This window comes from Xenia sp. Carnegie-2017, unplaced genomic scaffold (assembly GCF_021976095.1).
Source record: "Xenia sp. Carnegie-2017 unplaced genomic scaffold, XeniaSp_v1 HiC_scaffold_23, whole genome shotgun sequence".
NCBI classification, from domain to species: Eukaryota; Metazoa; Cnidaria; class Anthozoa; order Malacalcyonacea; family Xeniidae; genus Xenia; species Xenia sp. Carnegie-2017.
Window position 1 is genome coordinate 6,621,014 of NW_025813486.1, and position 14,196 is coordinate 6,635,209.

Below are 14,196 nucleotides of genomic sequence, written 5' to 3' on the forward strand. Positions count from 1 at the left end.
TCGTGTTTTTTACTTACTTATGAGACATTTACGGTTTTGTAAAAGTGCTTGTGGTAACGGTCGGTAGTTTTGTATTGAGAGTTGCCTACCTTGTTAAAATATAAGATTGAGACAAAACATACGTGAAAGCCACGCGAGATCGCGCGCGTGACAAACATTGCACACGATTCAAGAAATGTATTTAGTATTTACATAAATTGATTGCATAATAAACCTACAGAGGTGTTAGAGCAACTGATATGTATATTTTACTGGATAATTGAAGCCGGAAGTTGGTTATCCCACTTAACAATACTTTTGTATTACAAAATCATCAGTTTTTGCGTTTTTATTCGTTCTACAAACTTTTGATTCGAGCAAAATTTTTGTGAAAGGGATAGAACAACCGGCAAAGATATTTAATCTTAAAAAGTTTGTCTTCTTGGCTTTATAATGGCAGAAAATTGAGATGGTACAAGGTCGACCTGCATTGTTTTGAAACAAACTGGAGATTATATGATGCTGCTGCGTCATAAAAAAATGTAGAAATATTACAGAATCCTTCTACTGCTATCAAAATTTCATCTGCAATGATGTTTATGGAAGATTGCTACAAATTTACTTATTTAACAACACTTTGTTATTCACATCGCTAATATCATAATAAATTCAAATTACGTCTTTAGTATATCATTGAAGAAACAAAACAAATCGACATAGAAAAATGATCGGAAAGACATTTTGATGAACAATAGTAAGTTGAAAACGGTATCATCAAACTCTACGAGATGTACATCATCAAATTATGTGAAGCAAAGTTTTCAACAAGTTCCTATGTGAACAACTTCAATATCGATGAATATGTTGAAGATATGAATGCCTTTGTTCTTACTTTGATGTAAATTTGTAATTTAAGTATTCATCTTCTAAAAATGCTTCGCACGGCTGAAATTGTCCTCGTCACCTTCAACTTCCAAAGCTTTAATACAACTTGCCATCTTATTTTTCAGTCGTTACAAAGCCAAAAAAACGGGGCTTCAGGGTAAAAACTCTCTACCGGTTTTCCTCTACATGTCATAAAAATTTTGTTTTAATCAGAAAATTTGTAAAAGGAATAAAAAAGCGAAAAATTTTGAGATAGTTGTGTAAAACACTATCAAAAACATGTTTTTGACAAAAGCAATTATAACTCTGACTTCATCAAACGCAACACTTACAAACCCAACGAACCCAACGAAACGAACAAATCAGGAACATAAACAATATAAACTGCTCCGACTGCCACCCCACCTATATCGGGGAAACTGGCTGGAACTTAAACATAAGACTTACTGAACACAAACAAGCTACTAAGAAACAAGACAAAACTAATCACATTGTCGAACATCACCGAATCACAAAGCACAACATTGACTGTGACTCGGCAAAATGCATTACTTACAGCACTGACTATGGACAACGGTTTACATTAGAAAGTTGGTATACCAACTTGGAGCAAACCCCTTTGAACAGATCACAGCAATTACCGGCACCTTACAAACGACGTATTCACAATACAAACAAACGATCAACTAAAAACATTACACTTCACACTAATTCACAATGACAATACACAATTGACACCCAAACATTTCCCGTACACACAATACAATGACGTAAGAACCAGATAACAAATACGGCTAACCTGACCACAAAATAGACTTCTAACAGAAGGCCCACTCGGCTAAAATTGTGGCGTATTTTTTCACTACGCATGCGTGACTTCCCAGCAAGATATTTTCACAAATTTAAAATGGAATAGTGTTGCACGAGAATGCTATTTTTCTCTGGACTATACCAACCTGGACGATCTACATTTACAAACATGTAACGATACTCCCGGGTTCAAACCATTTACTTTATTAATATATCCTAAGTGATGGCAGATTACTGGCGATTACAAAATGCGATTACCTCACTGATATGTATATTAGACTGGTCAACGCATCTCATGCAAAAATTGAAGCCGGAAGATCGATCATTTGCTACTGGCTTCATTGGGGGTATCGGTCCCACTTTACTATACTTTTGTATTACAAAATCACAGCTTTCGCGTTTTTATTCCTTTTACAAACTTCTGATTAAGGCAAAATTTTTATAACAAGTAGAGGAAAACCGGTACAGAGTTTTAACCCAGAAGCTCTGTTTTTTGGCTTTGTGAAATTGACTGAAAAATAAGATCGCAAGTTGTATTGAAATTTGAAAGTTGAAGGTGACGAGGACAATTTCAGCCGTGCGAGGAATTTTTAGAAGATGAATACTAAAATTACCAATTTACAACAAAGTAAGAACAAAGGTATTCATATCTTCAACATATTCATCGATATTGAAATTGTTCACATAAGAACTGGTTGAAAACTTTGCTTCGCATAATTTGATGATGTACATCTTGTAGAGTTTGATGATACCGTTCTCAACTTACTATTGGTCATCAAAATGTCTTTCTGATTATTTTTCTATGTCGATTTGCTTTGTTTCTTCAATGATATAATAAAGACGTAATTTGAAATTATTATGATTTTAGTACGGTGGCCCACAATCGACACAATACTTCCATGCAAAATAATGTTTTCATTGAACATTTAATATTTCCACGCAAAATACTATGTTTTCCATTGAGCATTTAATATTTCCACGCAAAATATTGCGTTTTTCATTGAACATTTGTTGTTTCGCCGTACAATATTGCTTGTTTTTCGTGCAACGTTCAAACTTTTGCGCGCTCATGAGTTGAATATAATGCAGTTACTTGAAGTTTCGAGAAAATCTATTTGGCAAATCTTACCAATAAATATTATAAAACACGAGTCTGAAAGTGGAATTTTTAAGGCAAAATGTTCTGCCAAAGTTGTGGAACAAAACTTTTGGATAAAGCCAAATTTTGCCACAACTGTGGGTTTTGTGCATTATCAGATGTCGGTAAGTACATAATCCTATAGTTTATAAAATACAAGTGCACGAACGTTCGTTCAATTGTAAAACGGAAGTTGTTCATTCTACTTTTTATTTATTTAAAATCTTCTTATCTATCCCTATTTTTCTTATATGTTTTCCCATTTGTTTTGGCTGTTATATTATTTTCTGTAACAATATAATTCAAACTGTATCTAAACACAGAAATAGGTTCAAAACCGCTAAGCAAGACCACTGGAGTAAAATCCCTTTCATTTAAAGAGTTCATAAGAAGATAGAGGAAGACAGATCATCAAAATTTAAGCTAAAACCTGGAGGAAAAAAAGCAAAGTTGTCAAAAGAGGTGAAGGTGCACGTTGGCATTGAAAAGGCAAAAATGGAGATGGTCTATTGGTAAGAGTGAAGTCATAGACAATAACAATTGCAGTTGATGAATATGTTGATGGAAATGCTCTTCTTGAAAAAGTAATTGATATACAACCATATCCGCGGCCGGTTCCAGTGAGGAATGGACGTATTTCCAAACACGCTGGCAGAATTATGTTAAAGCCACAAAAATAACCGGCAAAGACAAAATCATCCAATTACTCGAATGCTATGACGAAACGCTTCGTAAGGACCTCACCAGAAACGCTGGCGGCACCCTCACAAACAAACCCATCAGCGACGTCATGGCTGCAATCTGCGAACTCACTGTACGAGAAGAAAACACAGGATGGTCATCTGTGCGAAAAAGAACGGTAAACTACAACTAACCGTTGACCTACAAGCACTAAATGCAAATGCCACTAGGGAGACCAACCACACCGAGAGCCCTTTCCATCAGGCTTGCTCTGTTCCTAGTGGCAAAAAGAAATCAGTGTTCGACTGCTGGAACGGTTATCACAGCGTTCCCCTTTACCCAGACGACAGACACCTCACCACCTTTATCACTACCTGGGGTCGCTATCGTTATAAGTCAGCGCCATAAGGGTACATTGCTTCGTGGGAAGGTTACTCGCGCTGGTTCGATGAGATTGTATCACACATTCCAAACAAAAAAAAATGCATAGATGATACCCTACTTTGGGCGGATAACCTCACCCAAAGTTTTCATCAGGCTGTCCAATGGCTAGATATCTGTGGTCGAAACGGCATCATCCTCAACCCAGACAAATTTGTCTTCGGATCAGATACAGTTGAGTTCGCAGGGTTTGAAATCACATCAAACTCTGTTCGCCCAAGCAGGAAACTCATCGATGCTATTTGCCATTTTATAAAGCCGAGCAGTATCACTGACATCCGCTCTTGATTTGGCCTGATCAATCAAGTCTCATATGCCTTTGAAACCACTGAACGTATGCTACCGTTCAGAAAACTGCTAAAACCAAGCACGATGTTTTATTGGGACGAGGAGCTCTACACACTCTTTGAGGAATCCAAATCCGTAATCATAAATGAAATCCATGAGGGCGTTTGCATCTTTGACAAAACACGCCCCACCTGTCTTGCCACTGATTGGTCAAAACATGGCATCGGATTTTGGCTACTCTAAAAACACTGTGAATGATAATTAACTGGACCAATATGCTGCTACACCGAGTGGAAGATAAGCCTGGTCGGCAGCCGCTTTACACATGCCGCTGAATCTCGATATGCACCAATAGAAGGGGAGGCACTGGCAGTCGCAGACGCCCTCGACAAATCCAGGTTCTTCGTACTCGGTTGCACCAACCTCAAAATCGCTGTAGACCACAAACCTCTGCTTAAACTATTTGGTGATCGGATATTGGAGAATATCCCAAACCCCGCCTACGCAATCTCAAGTAGAAGACACTAAGATACAGGTTCCAAATGATCCATATCCCTGGTATTCGTCACAAAGCCGCCGATGCGATCTCCCTCCGACCCACAGATCCAGAGAACCCAAAAATGCTTTGCCTCCAGGACGACATAGCAGAGTTAAAGGACACCTCTACACACACCGGCTTTGACGAAACCATCGCTTCACTCGCTTCTCTAGCACTTACAAACGTCGCCACAGCCTGGAACAGGGTACGCATGGAAACTGCCAGCGACACCAATATGCACGATCTCATGAATGTCATCAAATCTGGCTTTCCAGCTTCACGTAATGACCTCCCATTACCATTACAAGAATACTAGCAGTTTCGACACAGCCTCTACACAGTGGACGGCGTCATCATGTACAAAGATCGTGTGCTTATCCCACCACTGTTACGCAAAAACATCCTGGAAGTGCTAAACTCGGCATACCTGGGCATATCATCTATGACATCCCGCGCAGAGGACTCAGTCTTCTGGCCGGGAATCACATCAGATATCGCAGCAATTCGTACGCATTGCAACCATTACAACCGGATAGCACCATCCCAACCCAGCGCACCACCCACACCAACCATCTCACCAGCCTACCCCTTCCAGTGCATCTATGCGGATTATTTCCACTACAAAGGATCCAACTATCTCGTAATCGTAGATCGTTACTCTAACTGGCCTATTATCGAACGAGCCAAAGACGGTTGCGACGGACTAATCAATTGCCTACGTCGCGTCTTCACCACCTTTGGGATCCCAGAACGAATGCGCTACTGACGATGGACCAGAATTCACCGCCGTCAAAACACGGCAGTTTCTCAAATAATGGGGGTACACTACCGCCTCGCATTCGTTGCATTCCCGCACTCAAATTGCCACGCGGAGGTTGCCGTTAAAACTGTGAAACGCCTTATCACGAACAATATCGGCCCCACTGGTAGCCTCAACACAAACGCCTTACAAATTGCTGTTCTACAATATCGTAACACGCCCGATACCGATACGAAATTATCACAGGCCCAATGCGTCTTTGGTAGACCTATTAAGAAATTCATACCAATTTCCCCCGACCGTTATAGGCCACACGCAACCTGGAGCGAAACACTCGATGCTCGAGAGGAGGCTTTACGAAACCGGCACATGAGAGCGGCGGAACGTTGGTCAGAACACACAAGAAGATTACCACCTCTGTCCACTGGACATCACGTAAGAATACAGAACCAAACAGGACCGTGCACTATGAAATGGGACAAGACTGGAACAGGCATCGAAGTCCTTCAACACGATCAATACCGCGTCATAGTCGACGGGTCCAACAGAATTACACTATGAAACAGAAAATTTCTCCGGCAATTCACACCTGTACAAGAGCGGCCACCCAAATGTATTATTGATACGGACCTGCTGCTGATACCAAAAGTCTCAATGGAGAACCTTACTCCCAGCAAATTGACACCAGCCAACAGAAAACCAACATCGTCATTACCACGTCTAGGACCGACGACACAGACTGATACCCTAGAGCCAGCACCACTACCGAACATAGATACCGCAGATGGAATTTCACCAAACGCAACCAACATACCTGAGGATGCCAGAGAACCTACACCAGCGACCACCAAGCCTAGCAAGAAAGAACCACTAACTCTACACAGATTACTCGATTTCAACAAGAAAGGGCTGTTAGAAAATTGAGAGGAGGAACAAATATCAAAGAACAACTTTATATTACGCTTTCTTACACTAGAAAAGACTTAGGGGTGGATAGAGCATAATGGGATAATCGTTGATTAATAAAGGGCCTGGACCCAACTGTTATTGTTGTTTGTCCTTCGTAAACGAATGACCTCTGTATTTTGTCTCTCAATATATACTTTACAAGATCTTCATTTCGTGAAATAGACTAAGTCTTATCTAAAATATGCGTTTGTTTGCTCTAATGTTGGGAAAAGTAAATCTCACAGTTGGATAAGGTGACATTTCATTATATTCTGATAAATCAAATGAAGGGAAGGTGATAGAGAATTCTTGTTGTAGGCTTGTAGAAAGTATAAAGATTTGTTAACATCAAGTTCAAAGTTTGGTTGTATCTTTTAGGTATATTTAACGACAAGCTGTTTCTGATAATCAGAATTGACTCGTAAGGTGGCAAAAGTTAAGTTTATCAAAATCATAAGTCAAAACGATTCCACACCCAGAATACAAAAATGTTCATTGCTGTAATTGAATTGAATAATTAGTTTATAATTAGTTAATCGGTCTAATTTTAACCAGAAGAGCCTCAAGCGTGGCAGAATTATATTAGAATTTCTGCTGTATACCACCATGTGGTCCAAAAGCTCTGTTTTTCAAATCAGAAATCAAAGATTTTCAGTTTTATTTATTTAATGCTATGAATTTTAATGTATAGCATTCGTCAACAGCCCAACAAGAGATAATTGCAACGTCACAAAACGACAAAACGATTAGATATTTAAAATATTCAATGATGACATCATGAGTCCATTTGCAATTTCAAAGTAAATTTCCTTCCTGATTCATAAATGTCATTTCATACTATCACAAGTATAATGAAATAACACATATTTTAGAAATATACTGTCCGCACCCAAAGATAAATGTAATTGCATGGTAACAAGCAATTTAAATTCCTTAGCAAGCAAGCACACTATGATAAACACGCCTTCCTTCAGATGACAGTGATTTTTTGGTAAGCAAATTGTTTGTAGTTGTAACTTTGTTTAATTAGTGTACAACTACAGGATCACAAGTTGCTACGGTTACCTATGATGTAATTTTATAGTACTAAGGTGAGACTAATATTTATTAAAAGTGCATTAATTATATTTGACAAACAACTTTTATGTAAGATCTCATTTATACATCGTTAACACACACGATAATTCATTGTCTTTTGTCTTACAAACCTTTTACTGGTCGACGATTGAAGCTTTGAACATTCGATCTTTCAGATTTCTTAAGCGTCAAATGGCTTCGTCCGTTGAGTTGATACGTGGCAAATTATTTTGTGCAACTGAATTTAAAAATTAAAAGTTAATTGTTATGTAAAAGCAAAGATACGGCCTTATAATTTTTATTATTTTTCTTTATAAGTTTGAATTCAATTTGGATCAAATTCATCAATAGAAATGAGAAGTGTAAATTATACTACATTATACCATTTTTAAGGTACTTTGGGAGCGATTGGTAAAAAACTACAGCTCGATATGTCTGTTTTATTTTTATACTATTGGTACTCTTGCCTGTTGAATAACACAATATCATTGCACAATTATATGTCATGAACGTTAATATGTTTGTATTTGTAACTTGGTTTGATTGGTGTACAATTACAGGATTGCAAAGTGCTACGGGTATCTATGATGTATATTTTATAGTATTTTGGTGTGACCAATATTTATTAAAAGTTTATCAATTAAATATGACGAGCAATTTTTATTTAAGATCTCATTTACAGATCGTTAACACATACAATGAATCTTCATCTTTATTTTTACAAACCTTTTACTAGTTGATGGCTCAAAACTTTGAACATTCGATCTTTCAAATCACTTAACGTTCTGATAAGTTAAGCGACAAATGGTTGCGTCCTTTGAGTTGATACGTGGCAAATTATTTTGTGCAACTTAATTTAAAACATTAAAAGTTTATTGTTATGTAAAGCAAAGATACGGCCTTATGATTTTTATTGTGTTTATTAACATGTCTGAATTTTATTACCGTTTCCTTGGCATTTTAGTTGTTTGTTAAAGAAAACCTTAGCTCCATAATTAAGAGTTCGTCTTATACATGAAAATTTACAATATCAGATTGTGGAACTTTTGTTTCATTTGCTTGTTTAAGTTGAATAAGACAAACTAGGCGTTCGTTGGCTTAAATGTTGGGAAAAGTAAATCTCGCGCCTTGATAAGATAACATTACATTATATTCTGATAAATTAAATGAAGGAAAGCTGATATAGAATTCTTATTGTAGAAACTATAAAGATATGTTAAGATCATGTCCGATGTTTGATTGTATCATTTATCTATATTTCAAGCTGTTTCTGGTAGTTAGAAATGATCCGTAAGATGGCAAAAGTTAAGTTTATTAAAAGCACAACTCAAAGCGACTTCACACCAAGAATATAAAAATGTCCATTGCTGTAATTGAATTAACAAATTAGTTTATAACTAGTTTATTGGCATAAATTTAACCCAAAAAGCCTCAAACGTGGTCGAACTAAATTAGTCAAGAACTGTAAACTGAATAGATTTTTTTATATATAGGCATATACAACACCTCCATGTGGTCCAAAAGCTTTGTTTTTATAAACATTGCTATACTCAGATACCTCAAGATTACAAGTATCATGTAAGCTATGTTTCTGCGATGAACACTACATCGGGTTTCTTGCTTGGCAGCGAAATCGCGAATTATTTTGAGCTTTTCTTTTTAAATGTAAAGCCTAATTATATATGCAAAATGCACTTCCGGTTACCACTGGAGATACAAATTATTATAGAAATGTTTGGCGGATAACGTTTACAAACATGGATTTTCGAATATTTAAGACATTTAGCGACGTTTTACTTATCTCAAATATCTGTCATGGATAAATAAAGTTATTTAAATCAATGTGACATCAAAATTATTTCGATACCTGTAAAATATCGGCGTTCGTGTTCATTTGAAAATCGCTCGTGCAAGAATCAAATTTGCCTCATAGTGGCCAAGGCAAGATAATGCACAGCTCGCTTTCCAAGTTTAGAGGCAGTTATGATCTAGAATATGTTTCAATGCGTAAAAATTGTGGTAAGTACCTTTATTTTTTACATTCTTTATAATCTAGAGATTGTCGTATGTTCCTTTTTCCGTGACTTTATGAGTCCGGGTATATTGGTGTAGGAACAAACAAATTTACTAAGCTTAGTTTGTACGTAGTTTTAATTTCTATTTTTATTTTATAAAGATAATATCACTACACCTTGCTACAGCATTTGGATATGGTTTTCATCAGTACGTATGGTTGTTATTGTCATAACATGCAGGGGCGGATATAAGGTACATGTCAAATCAGTCACGCGACTGATGTTTATAATTCAAAAATTACTTATCAAATTTAATGATTACAATTTTTTGTGATCATTGAATTCCCGATGTATAATCGTATGAATTTCATTGTCAAAATTCTGTTTTATATCTGAAATCTTACGTAAATATCACGTTTTAGCATATCTGGAATTATATGAACTGACTGACTGATAAGCGGTGATGATTAATATTTTTTAACATGAGGTTATGTGATTATGTGATTTACAAAATGTTTTTGATTAAGCATCAGGTAGCCTTAAACTTTAAAATAGTTGTACTTTCTATTGCAAATCACAGCAGTTTTTAAACAGTGATATAGTTTTACAAAGATGTAATTGAATGTTTATTCATAACAATGCATGGTTGCTTTATAATACTAGTAAGTATCGTTTGTCCAATTATTGCATTCAAGACAATATGTAGTTTACAACCCACTTTTTTATCTCTTAGATTGGTTTATTAACTTTGCTTATTTCTTTAGTAAGCTTGCAATGTCAGTTAAGTTATTTTTATTTAGTTGCTTAGAACATTTTTCATTTGCTGTTGTTAGCAAGTAAACTATAATGTTATACTTAAAATTTTAGGGTTATGTATAAATTAGGTATGATACATGCATGTAAAGAAGAGAATAGGTTACAGATAGTTGAGGAGACATATAAGTTACCATGACCTGTGAATGAGACTTATCATTTTTTTATTAAAACATTTTTCTAAATGTTGTGATCACCAGCACTTAGGGAGAATGGGTTGTAACATTAGGATATGTTTAAATCAATCAAAAATAAATAGAGTAACAGTTGCATTTTACTATTTATTTTAGTTCATATCATAATGAAACATGACCGGGCGCAATACAGAGAAAACTGGATTACTGCTAATAAAGTTTTAAGATGCAGTGATGCAATGCCTAATGATGATGGCTGTAGTAATCTGTTCAATAATGTTTTTTATAATGACCATGAACATTCACAACCTTTACAAAAATCAAGTTGAACCATTGCCAGTCCTAAACAAAGTTCTTTCTCTTCGAAAGTTGGTATTAATGATTGTGATATTGGGGAAAATGACCGTGCTGTTTCTGGTGAAGTTGATATTTTAGATGTTTCTTTTTGCCTTGGAAAAGCTAATTCTTTGGTCCATGTGAATGCAGACATTGGGGAGATGCATTTTCTGTTTCTTCTGATTTTGAAGATGATAGTTTAAATGTTTCTTTTCAAGATGGGTTAGTTGATTAAGTGAATGAGTACTCATTGTTTAAAAGTTCTGCAAAAAATGTATCGCCAGTGTTGTGTGCCATTTTGAATATCAAACTTGTTGTAGTGTTTCCTTTTGTCCTAACATGTGGTGACTCCTAGCCAAAAGACTTGGAGTTTTTGGATGAGTTTATAGAAGATTTGAAGGGTATTCTAGAGAGGGGAGTCCAAGATGGGGAAAAGATTCTGACTGTTACAGTAAGGGGCATTGTTTGTGATGCTCCTGCAAGAGCACTTGCTAAAGGTACAAAATCTTGTACTGATTATTTTGGTTATGACAAGTGTACACAAAAAGGGAAGTGACTTGGTCTAGTGACTTACTCTCAAAATAATAATATAAAATTGCGCACTAATATTTCTTTTAGAAAGCAGATACAAGAAGAACATCATCGCTTTGTTAGCCCTTTCTGTCACTTGCCTGTTGATATGGTAAAACAATTTCCAATTGACTACATGCATCAACTGTGTCTGGGTGTTATGCGTAAATTGATTATGGTTTGGATGAGGGGAAATCGCGCTGCTAAAATGTCTGTTGCCCATGTAGACGCTGTTAGTAAAAAATTTGTGGAGCTTAAACCATTTATCCCCTCTACATTTGTGCAAAAACCTAGGAGTTTAATGGAGGTTGACAGGTGGAAAGCTACAGAATTCATACAGTTTCTTTTGTTTACAGGCATTTCTTTCAGCCGTCAATGAAATCTTATCAACAAATTCTAGAAGTAAGTACTGTAGTTGCAATGCAATAGGCCATTGCTTTATTCAAAGGATTGCAGTTTTTCAGATATTTCTACGTTGCATTTAAATCTAATGAGTGATTTTGCTTTTTAGATTTGCTGGAGTACAGCGAGCTGATCTCCCTTGCAGAAAAAGGTATAAGCGCTATTATAATCCTTGTACAAATGGACAATTTTTTGACAGAAACATGCATGTATAAAATTTCTCTTTTCATACTAATATAATGTTGATCTAGATTTATATGACGATGAACCAGCACCAGAAATCCTAAACACAAAGGTTCATGTACTAACTTCCCCATCTACTAGTAGGACACCGTCTCAGTGTAGTGGTAAGTTTTCTGTCATCAGAACTCACTAATCAGCAACTTTCATATAATATGTCGTCTAAAATGTTGAAATAATTTTAATTGATTCTTTTTAAATAACTTTAACATTCGTATTGTACATTTACTGTTTTTCAACGTCCATCGTTGCATTAAAGGGCTTATGAATGTTCTACAGGTGCTGTAGGCGTTGGTCCTTTAAAATGTTGTTGTAATTAGTTGAAAAAATGTTAGTAATAGTTAAAATTGCAGTTGTATTCCCCACGATTTAATCAAAATACATTCGTTCATATCTAATTCTCAGCGTTTGCTATCAAACCACTAAATGAAACTTTCTGGAGGTTTTTATTTTAGTCATCTTTCTGTTTCTGACTTATGAAAATTGTAGTGCCTTAATTTAAATGACGTTCGTGCGTTCAATAAAGATATATGTTAAACCCAGTACATGTCTTCTCTGTAGATACAAGCAACGTCTCTTCACGAGGAATTCCTACAACTGGCACAACAAGAGAAAGACATTCTCAACGAAACAGTGGTATCTTAGGCAAGCTTTTCTTACAATTCATTATCGCATGTCTTGTTGTTACGTTTTTGTTTACGTTCATTTCGTGTCGTTTGAAATGTTTTTTTTTCTTCACAACTAACTGCAACACATGATTGCTTTGCAGATGCGTATGACCTTTCATCGCACTAAACGCCTTCGACAAGTGTTATGAACATAACACCTGCAGGAAGACGTTCTCAACCAAACATTAATGGTACCTTTTCTACAGTATATAGTTTTTTAATAGCGTTGTTATTATGTATGCGTATTCAATTAGCAATTTGATGCGAGTTTTATTTGAATTTTCTTGTTAGCATGTTGTAAGGTTTTATATTTTTAAGATATAACGTATATTATACATAAGTTATTCTAGTATTTTCTTATCTATCTTGTATGCTTCCAAAGATAAGTCTTCACCAAACTGGAATCATTAATTAATAAGCAAGAAGAAGCGTTGTCAATATTGCGTGCTCTGTTAAGCGCTGCGAAAGGTGTAGACGAGCACGAAATTTTGGAAGATGTTCTACCTAATCCTTTAGATTTGGTTGAAGAACTTGAGGACCTATCTTCTAGTCTTGATGAAGAAAAGTCCAGAAGAAAGTTGGTAAGTTTTGGAAAGATAACCACCCATACGTATTTAGTAATATTTATTTTTACTGCCTATATTTTATGCATGACTCTTTCAAGTGTTACGTAAAAAAATGTGACAAAGGAAGGCATAGCTCTTCCCCTTTATCGGTTTGGAAACGTTAAAAATGATTGTTTCATTTGCAATTACGTAACATAATATTGACTTTTTTCTACCATTTGTGTTTGAAGCTTAAAAACATGCACGTTTGTCAAAGTCTGAAACGTAATTTTAATGACGATTTTCGTGACGTTAGGGGGTTAGATTATCTGACTAAACTATATGAATCTAACATCGTGTTTTTCGTGAGAGCATTGTCGTGTTCTGGTTGATATAAATACGTTACGATACTTCAAACGGCTCTTAGGAGTGTGTCGTTTTATTTGGGCTGAAAAATTTTAACGAAGAAACTGGTCTTTCTAAATGCTCTCACCATTCACTTTGGATAGTTTTATTTTGCAATTAGACATCAAAATGGTTATATATATATGTCTAAATTGAACTTTTCCATATAATTTATCTTTTACTCTCTTTACTAGCTGCAGTTTTTGTTAGCACTATGCGCATGCACCTGTGCAAACAGTGTTAGAAGAGTTATGACAAAGCTGGGAACAAATAATCTATGGTCCCAATATAGTTTAAAAGGCAGAAAGTCAAGCGACCATTTCAACACCTTGTCCTCTGCAAAGTTATAACAAGTAAGCACAATTAGACGATAATGTTTGCTGCAGCTGTACCATGTTTTGTCTCTTTTTTCTCGTTCATGAATTGGAAAAACAGCCATTTATGTTGCTCCTTGTCATAAGGAATATTATTGCAAGTTTTAAAAGCTAATACATTAAACTGTTTTGCATATGTCACTATAATG

The 14,196-nt window shown here is 35.8% G+C and overlaps 2 protein-coding genes across 14 annotated transcripts in view; one reads left to right on the forward strand and one right to left on the reverse strand.

The window, feature by feature from the left end:
• LOC124449669 (serine/threonine-protein kinase/endoribonuclease IRE1-like) overlaps positions 1-8,392 on the reverse strand; it is a 100,239-nt gene extending 91,847 nt beyond the window's left edge. For 3 of the 4 annotated variants that reach the window (XR_006949479.1, XR_006949478.1, XR_006949477.1), the window contains exons 1-2: positions 8,272-8,392; positions 7,677-7,783 (exon numbers count right to left, since the gene is read on the reverse strand). The gene's annotated coding sequence lies outside the window, so the exon portion shown is untranslated. The remainder of the gene's footprint in view (positions 1-7,676; positions 7,784-8,271) is intronic. The other variant, XM_047000622.1, reaches the window with a different exon arrangement.
• Positions 1-14,196, forward strand: part of LOC124449691 — a 112,604-nt gene that overhangs the window by 70,435 nt on the left and 27,973 nt on the right. For 3 of the 10 annotated variants that reach the window (XR_006949489.1, XR_006949487.1, XR_006949483.1), the window contains exons 1-10: positions 9,274-9,564; positions 9,722-9,813; positions 10,664-11,525; positions 11,770-11,815; positions 11,925-11,966; positions 12,067-12,162; positions 12,617-12,691; positions 12,825-12,914; positions 13,106-13,304; positions 13,868-14,026. The exons of 1 other annotated variant lie outside the window; for it this stretch is intronic. The gene's annotated coding sequence lies outside the window, so the exon portion shown is untranslated. 6 more of the 10 variants (XR_006949485.1, XR_006949484.1, XR_006949486.1 and 3 more) reach the window with 6 other exon arrangements.